Below are 9,862 nucleotides of genomic sequence, written 5' to 3'. Positions count from 1 at the left end.
ATCATGACCTGAGCCAAAAGCAGCAGCTTAGCCCACTGAGCCACCCAGGTGCCCAAGAGAAAGAAAATCTTAAAGGCAGCCACTGGGCGGGGAAGGAGGCTGGGAGACACTGTTAAGTGTTAATGTTTAAACTTAACCTTAAACAATGTTAAACAAAGATGTGAATCACATCAGACTTCTCGTTGGAAACAATGTAAGTGAGAAGTCAGTGGAGAAACATCTATAAAATACTAAAAGAAAAATCTGTCAAACTATAATTGATATAATGAATATCACTGATATTCATTATTGATAATGAAAGAATTCATTACCAGCCAGCCTGCACTAGAAGAAATGTTAATAGACTTCTTTCAGGCAGAAGGAAAATTGACACCAGTTAAAAATATAGATCTGCAAAAAGGGACAAAGAGCACTGAAATTAATAGCTACGTGGATCAATGTTTTCTGTCTTATTATTCAAGTCTCTTTAAATATTTATTTCTTTAAGTAATCTCTGCTCCCATCGTGGGGCTTGGACCTGGAGATCAAGGCCGCATACTTTTCCAACTATGTCAGCCAGGTACCCCTTGATTATTTAGATCTCTTTAAAAGATAACTGACTATGTAAACAAAAATAATAACAATGTAGGGCGGGGGTGGTAATAACAGACCTATAATGTATAGAAAGTAAAATATACGTCAATAGAGTGAAGACTGAGAAGAGATAAATGTAAGCATATTCTTCTTATCCTTTTTTTTTTTTGAAGATTTTATTTATTTATTTGACAGAGCACAAGCAGGGGGAGCAGGAGAGGGAGAAGCAGGCTCCCCGCTGAGCAGGGAGCCCACCTCACTTGGGGCTCAATCCCAGGACCCTGGTCATGACCTGAGCCGAAGGCAGCCGCTTAACAGACTGAGCCACTGAGGCGTCCCTGTTCTTATACTTTCATAGCGATTTCAAACCTGTGTTATCTTTCCTATTGGATTTAGAGTATAATCCCTTTATGCTTTTATCGTAATTATTCCTCTTGTAAGATTATGTGATGTATACTAGTCTAATATACAGTGAATTGGCCTTTGCAGACAAGATTCCTTGTTTCTCGTTGTCTTCCAGGCAAGTGACTGGAGGGGAGGAAAAGCTGGCTGGCTGGGAGATGGCAGCTTTGCATGGATGAAAGGAATCCTTGGGGAGATTGTTTTCCAGCAAGCATGTGATTGGAGCCAGTGGCCATCCCTATCTGCTTATCTGGGTCTGCTCTTTAGCCTTAGCCTAAATTGCATTACTGATGGTCTTGACAAAAACACAGTCTGAAACTGAAAATACGAAAAACAGCAGGAAGAAACCATTAAAGAAAGGCATTAGTCAATTAATAATAGCCAATTTAGCTGGCTCCTCAGGAAGGAAGAGGAAATGAACGCCCACCTGCTGCTAGAAGCTTTACATGGGGAAACTCACTTAATCCTGTGAGTGATGCATTAGTCAGATGAAGAAATGGAGATTTGGAAAAGTGAAGTGTCATGCCCAAGATGGCACCATGGGTAACCTCAGAGTTCTTAAACAATCCCTGGGTCTTTCAGATAAATAAGAACAAAAGGCAGCATTTTAAAGTGACACATTCCCAATTTTATTTAGAAGTCTACCATGTATAATTACTTCAGATGTGTTTTATTTTTTCATCTATAAAGAAGAAATGAAAATACTTATAAGATCGGCGCCTGGGTGGCTCAGTGGGTTAAAGCCTCTGCCTTCGGCTCTGGTCGTGATCCCAGAGTCCTGAGATTGAGGCCCGCATTGGGCTCTCTGCTCGGCGGGGAGCCTGCTTCCCTTCCTCTCTCTGCCTGCCTCTCTGCCTGCCTCTCTGCCTACCTGTGATCTCTGTCTGTCAAATAAATAAATAAAATCTTAAAAAAAAAAAAAAAAGAAAATACTTATAAGATGTTTAAAAATTCTCAGATTGTAACCACAGTCACATACATATTCCTTAGCAACTTAAGTAAATAATATCAAAAAGAAAGTTATCCTAATTTAAGTAAATAATACCACAAGGAAAGTTAAAATATTCAAGAAAAGAAAAACAGTTTCTGAAGTCTTAGGTTCCCTCAGTTATACTTAGAAAGAAAACTCAAAGGAGATGTTGGGATTAGTAGAATAGTAGTGCATCATAATTCTCTGGTAATTTGAAATGCCCTCTCTATGGATGCTGAAGATTTGAAGAACCTTTTAAAGAACCTTTTAAAGAACCAAAGTGAAAATTCTAAATTGCTTTTGGTTATAATAACCTAATTTCTTTAGTAGCCGTAGGATAAACCAAGGATAATAGCGCTCTATTTTAAACAGATACCACATTTTGAGGCTGTCATTCGTGACTCAAAAAGAGGGAACAAAGGTCTGCAGGGTGAATGTGATTTATTGCTCATGAGGTGGAGGTTGGATGGTGTAGTGGGTTGAATGGTGCCCCCACCCTCCCAAAAGATACATCCTCATTAAATCCCTGGAACCTGTGAAGATTCATTTATTTGGAAAATGGTCTTCATAGATGTAATTAAGCTGAGGATCTTGAAATGAGGAGATCATCCTGGATTATCTGAGCAGGCCTTAAATCCAATGACAAGTATCCTTATAAGAAAGAGGTAGAGGGGGGATTTGAGAGACCAATGAGGGGGGTGCCCAGCAGAGAAGCCAGAGACTGGAGCTATGCTGCCACAAGCCTGGGAAGCTGGAAGAGGCAAGGCACTTTCTCTCCTAGAGTCTTCCGAGGGAGCACAGCCCTACTGAGCCCTTCATTTAGGACTTCTGGCTTCCAAAACTCTGACAGAATAAATGTTGTTGTTGTAATCCACCAAGTGTGTGGTCATTCCTTATGGCAGCCCTAGAAAATGAATCAAATAGGGTGCAGTTTAACCAGAAAAACTTGTTTCGGTGAAGGGTTTCTCCTCAGAGTGAATTTTCATTGACTCTTTCCTAGCCAAAGAATGGATGAAGACTCTTGACAATGAACTGTAATTTCTAAGGGAAGATGTGTCATTTTGATGATACAGAGTTAATTGTTGCCTGCAGTGTAGAATGATTTAAATTTGCAAATTCTGGAATTGTTTCTAATAGATTGATAGATGATGCCTGTTGTTCCTTGAGGATGAAATAATTTTGTATTATGGTTTAGGAGAAATTTAAGATGGAAACTTTCCTGTTGTCAAGTGCACGGATTTCCTTAGTTTTTCTTCCAAAATGCCTGTTACAAAGCTTTGAGTAAATGAATGGTGAAAAAAATTTAGTTACGAGGGTAATTAGGCAATGACCTATCTGACTGGCAGGACTACAATGCCACAGGGCTGACTGAGCTCAGTCACAGGGTCAAATTCATAATGCATGTTGCACAATCACTTGCAACTATCCTATAACTTAACATTGTGGTTTTTAGGATATGATACAGTTAGGAGGAGTGGTATTTTCAAGAATTGCTTTTGAAGAACAACTGGTCAACTTGAAAATGTCCTTGACTTTGACCGCCAAATCCACTTCTGAATAGCTATCCCAATAAAATAACTCTAAATTTAAAAATAAAAACTTACAAATAAAATGATCTTCTCATGGAACTGCTTAAAAGAGCAAAATATTAGTAAGCATAATTATGGAATGGTTTAAAAATTCTCTGTTGCTTATGGGGTGGCTCAGTTGGTTAAGCATCTGACTCTTGATTTCCACTCCTATGGTGATCTCAGGGTTGTGCAAATTGAGCCCTGCGTTGGGCTACACACTCCACGGGGAATCATCTTGAGATTCTCTCTTTCCCTCACCTTCTGTCCCTTCTCTGCCCTCTCTCTCTAAAATAAATATATAAATAAAATCTTTTAAAAAATCTATATTGTTCAGAATATCATGCACATTAAATACAGTGCTTTTGAAGACTGTATACTAACCTGGACACATCTTTTAAAACAATGTATAAGAGCAGCCTGAAAAAATGAACTTAGAAAATGATTAAAGCAATGTAAAAATTATGCATGGAAAAACTGATAGAGGCAAATATACTAAAAAGTCAGCTAACAGGAGGTATACAGATCATGGTTCCTCATATTCATTTTCAAAATGTTATGATGACTGTTTTGGTTCAAGTTGTGAGCAGAATAAAGCAATTTGGTCAAGTACAACCACTGCTTTTTTTTTTTCTGGTCGGTATGAATAGCTCTGAATAGTTGTATATAACTATGGGCCTTCTCTTTCCTTCCCCTATAGCCTCAACATCCTAGCCACCAGGTAATATCTTCAAATGAAAGCAGGTGTCAGACCAAATACTGACATGCATTGAAACAGTTGCTAAGAGAGTGTGTTTAACTTGCTCTGTTTAACTTGCTTCTGGAGGAAGTCCTTACATTCTGAAATTTTACGTGCTCTACCACCTTAATATGAAAAATCTGCATGAAAGAAACAGGCTTCAGTTAACCATACAGTCATCAAGGTATAGAGCTGGCACGATGTAACCAGAAAACTTACAGTTATTAAGTGGTCCCAGAACTGTTTAGGAATCAGCCTTTTTGCACCATTTTTCTCCTTTTTTTTTTTATACACCCTGAACAGTGTATCTTCAAAACTTTTTAGCCAATCTCATATCTTGATGGCCACGAGTGTCATAAAAAAAACTAATTTTTAACACATCCATTCTCCCTAGCAGAGGAAAAGTTAACCCCTCTCTAGTAGAAGATGCCATCTGGAGCGGCCTCTAGAATTCTTTTTATAAGCAAGATTAAACATTCATTCAAAAATTCTCACACATATCTTTAGACATAAAGTCAAGAAAGGAAGGGAAAAAACCTCAAATAAACAATAGCAATAGATGCATAGGTGATTCAGATATTGAAGTTAACAGATGTGTGTTTTATTATTTTTTTTCTTTTAAAGATTTTATTATTTGACAGAGGGAGAGAGAGAGAGAGAGAAAATAAGCAGAGGGAGCAGCAAAGGGGGAGGGAGAATCAGGCGCTTAACCAACTGAGCCACCCAGGCACCCCAAACCACTGATTTTTAAAGTGGAGTGCGGGCAGTCCAGAAATACATAGATACTCTGTTAGGTTTTAGGCTAGAAATGCTAAAACTTTTGTATTCGAGTCACCTTTGAAGTGCTTGTATGTTTATTTTTATTGTGTACATACTCTATTGGTATTGTGGAACATACTAACTTATAAATACATAAATAAACATACTTTGGGAAAAAAAATACTTTTTTTTTTTACTGCCAGCTGAAGTATGGAGATGATGTCTCTAAGCCTATATATTCATTTATCAAATTCCAGATTGCTTCTACTACCTCATGATTCAAATCCCACCCCAGCTGATTAGCGTCTGAATTTGCAGTTTAATTTGCTTACCTCCATTTTATCCATCTATAATTTCTTGGAACTCAGAACTTTCTGTGAACTATATTAAAATGGCAATCTTAATTTTGGGGAAAGAGAATAGTTTTCTCAAAATTAAGTTTCCTATACATTTTTTTGTTAAAACTTTGCTTATTGTTATTATTTGTTTTCTAGAGCCCTCGTGAACAATAAAATAGGTGAATAAGAAGTAAATTAGTTATAAAAGAAGCAGAATAGATTGTTTACCTTCTCTAGTTTTTTTAATGGATATATGCTTTTAGCTGTGATTTTTTTTATTGCAAATGTATGAATTATACTCATCTATCTATCCTTACCTGGTATGATGGGATTAAATTTAGCATATTAAGGTGGAGTAAGGGCCCCCTGACACCCAAGATTTGCTGATGTCTTGAAATATTTGGGAAGCATTATTTTCTTTTATGGCTTTGATATCTGATATGTGTGGCAACAGCACTAGGAAGAGGAATTTTTCGAGCTGACATAAATTTTGTTTATGCACATATAGTTGCAAGAACAGATTTTGAGAGTAGACAAGGGAGGAAGTGAAGGCCCTCGGCAGTGGAGGAAGAGAGAAGCCCCACTAGGAGGTGTGGAAAACACACTACACCCCACCTCCTGGTTTTGCCCGAGAGGAGCCCTGCATCTTAGAGTCTGAGGAATTGCAAGAAAACTCTGAGGCCATTTAGCCCAGCTGTGACTGAGGGGCTTCCCAGGATGTGGGACTTACAGTTTTAAAACGGGGAAAGTCCCAGAAAACCTCATGCACCCTCCCCTCTTCTGTAAGAGTCCCTTCCTACATGATAAACATAGGCCATTACTGTGTCCAGTTTACAGATGAGGCTGGTGGTCAGCCCCCTCTCTGTCGGAATGCTCTCAGTCATGGGAAGTTCAGGTAATGGAGTCCTTAGGGGCTGGCTCCTCCAACTGAAATATTTTCTCCTGTCATATACACGCATTGGTCCTTTCTTATATGCAAGTCACATATCACATATGCAAATCACATGTTCTTCAGTTTTATAAGTTTAAAAAATCAACCTGCTTGAGAGGTAAAAAAAGAAAAAAAAATCAAACCACCCTACATCCCTTATGCCCCAGTTCAATGTCATGATTTCAGTTTAATTCAGCATACAAGGCCTGTGCTAGGCCCAGGAAGGGATCTAATAAAAGGACACGGACCAATGAAGAAATCTATAAAGTGATATATTAGACACATTGATAAATGTGTCTAAATATGGGAGTCCAAGATAAGTGCCTCTTTTGGAATAAAAGTGTGTATAAATATGCAATGCATGTAAGAAATAGAAGAGCAGATAATTAAATCTAGGCCATAGAAAGTTATTTGATACAGTTTATCCAATCAAACTTGACAAGTTAATTCAAATGGGCTTGATTGAGTATGTAGACATCTTTAGCTTTCAGATAGAATGACAAACTTTGATAAAAGAAAAAAATTGTATTGTAAAAATTGTACTATAGAGATAACTTCTAGAGAGAGGGAAGAATCAAGGGAAGGCACAGCTTCAATTATAATCCATGTTCACTAACTGTCATTATTAACAAGGAGAAAAAAACCATTATAGTTAAATGTGTATAAGGTACTAAATTTAGCAGCTGTGCAATAGCATTGAAATGCAAAATAGAAGGGAAACCTAGAATAATTTTTTGCAAGGAAAAAAAAGAAGAGAGGTGAGCATTAATATTAGAAATACAATTAATTTGGCTGGAGCGGACAAGCACATGACTTAACACTAGCTTGAAATGTATTTTAAGGTAAAAATCATTTGATTTTTCTTTCTTTCCATTTTTTAGATTAAATTTCTACACAGGCCAAATATACCAGATGATCGTGAAATTTCCACTTCAGTCTGCATGCCTAAGTATAGCCTTGCACATTAGAAATGAGAACAAAATGAAATGTAACCAATAGAATGTAAGGGAATACATCTTGGTTAAAGATGGAATCAATTCTAAGACATCTGAGAATAAGTGCTTGGTATCAATAAAAATAAATTTAAGCTTGTGTCATGGCTATCAGATTTTTCTTCATTCTACAAATAATTCCATAATATCATCATAACCTGATTTCTGGATTTTTTCTCCCCATGCAACAAATTCTTTGTTTAATTGATGTATCTCTATTTTCAGGTGCTTTTATTGTTTGAAATTTGAAGCCAAAATCACAGAAGAACATGCTATGTGCATAACAAGTAAGTTTATAGACAGCATACTATTTTTATACTTGGAATTGTTTTATATGATGGTTAGCACTAGTGCTGCATTTGTTTGTTTGTTTAAATCCTATAATTTTTAGCAAGGAGATGTCTAGATGTGACTTTGGATCCTGAAATTCTGGCCAGTCATGGACCCAAAATATGCAGTTTTTAGGTAAAATATAAAATTGGGATAACTGATGGTGTTTTACACACACAGTAAATTTCAGTCAATGGATTTTTAGTATGATTACCAGCGCTATATACATTTTTAAAAAAATTTTAGTTTGAGTATCAAGAATAAGAAGAAAAGTATACTATTATCGTTTCTACACTATTAAAGTGCAACTGAAAAAAGATCCCATCTTATTAGAATATCTTCCCAAGAGTAAAGATACTAGTAAGGAATAAACAGAGTAAGTAAAGGGAGTAACACTGTTACCTCACATGAGGAGTTAGCCTAGGAAACAAACGATGAGAAAGAACTTCAGAGGGTTTGTTAGTATATATTTCAAGTCTTATTTTGCTGAATACATGTGATCTCTCTGCTATGTCTCACGTTTTTTCTTTTTAATCTCACTCATCTTCTTCTGTTCTTCTCTCCTGACTGTATTTCAGCAGTGTAAATGAGAGGGCTGTGTTGATGCTCTACTTCCCAAAGGAATTTTATTTTATTTTTTCTTTGAAAATGAAGAACCATCCTCCACTGGCTGGAGCAGGGTTTTAGGGTGAAGATAGGGTTAGGCTGCCTTCAGGTTATTTATACAAGGCTCTGATCAGAATTCTATTTAGCATTTTTGCTACCAGAATTATTCTGTACATCGACAAATCTTATCTTATTCAAATAATTTTGACTTTTTAAAACAAATCAGGGAGGGGCATCTGGGTGGCTCAGTGGGTTAAGGCCTCTGCCTTCTGCTCCGGTCATGGTCTCAGGGTCCTGGGATTGAGTCCCCCATCGGGCTCTTTGCTTGGTGGGGAGCCTGCTTCCCCCTCCCTCTCTCTGTCTGCCTCTCTGCCTACTTGTGATCTCTGTCAAATAAATAAAATCTTAAAAAAAAAAAAAACCACAACAGATCAGGGATATCACCAAGTATTGGCATGTCTGTGAAAGGCTTTATATAGAAACTAAGGTATCCCTTTAAGGAATAAGGGGGACAAAAGTAAATGTGATTGTAATTCATCATATAATTTCTAAACCAAGTCATTGTGAATCTTTCGCAGTAAGATGAAATGTGTGTTTGCATTCTTCCTTATGCCTACACTATTACATCTTGGGGTCATTCTCCCCAAGTCTTTTGCTATCTAAATCGTCTTTTCAACTACATATAGATCATTGAAATACCATCCTATCAAAATCTCTGAGAGTATGTTGTCTTCAAGAAGTTAGAAATGGCAAATTCTCTTCTAAACCTGTTTGTCTGCTCTCCTGGTTCTCTTATTCAGCTCTAAATAAGTCACTAAATAGGATAAGCAGTTAGTTTGGATGTTACTTATGAACACACGATAGTAATTCATGAATTCAACCAATTAACACGGGTGAGATTTTTTTCATTTATTTTAAGGAGACACCAAAGAGTTAAGAGTTATTTCTTTTTTTAATTTAACTATGTTTTATTATTATTTATTTTTTGTTTGTTTATTTACTTCTGAGGTAAAATTGACATACTACATCCTATTAGTTTCAAGTACATCAAAGTGATTCAGTGTTTTTATACATTATGAAATGATCCCCATGGTAAATCTAGTTATCTTCTGTCATCATGCAAAGTTATTACACTATGATTGACTATATTCCCTATGCTCTACATTATATCTCAATGACTTCTTTATTTTGTAACTGGAAGTTTGTAATCCCCTTCGCCTATTTCACCCATCTCCAGATCCCCCCCCTCCGATAAGCAACAATTTGTTTCCTGTATTTATGAGTCTGTTTCTGTTTTGCTTTTTAGAATCCACATATGAATGAAATCACTAAATATGTTTTGCTCTGCAGGTTTATTTCACTTAGTATAACGCCCTCTGGGTACATCCATGTTGTTGCAAATGGCAAGATTTCATTCTTTTTTTATGGCTGAAAATTATCCATTGCGCGCCCACACACACACACACACACACACACACACCCCGCATCTTTTTAATCCATTCACGTGCTCATGGGTCCTTAAGTTGCTTCCATGGACTCTTAGCTTGGCTACTATAAATAATACTGCAATGAACATACAGGGACATGTATATCTTTGGATTGGTGTTTTCATTTTCTTCAAATAAATACCCAAAAGTGGAATTGTTAGATCAAG

This window comes from Enhydra lutris, unplaced genomic scaffold, assembly GCF_002288905.1.
Source record: "Enhydra lutris kenyoni isolate GAN:26980312 unplaced genomic scaffold, ASM228890v2 scaffoldscaffold27, whole genome shotgun sequence".
Classification (NCBI taxonomy): domain Eukaryota; kingdom Metazoa; phylum Chordata; class Mammalia; order Carnivora; family Mustelidae; genus Enhydra; species Enhydra lutris.
Note: the sequence above shows the minus strand (reverse complement) of the source record.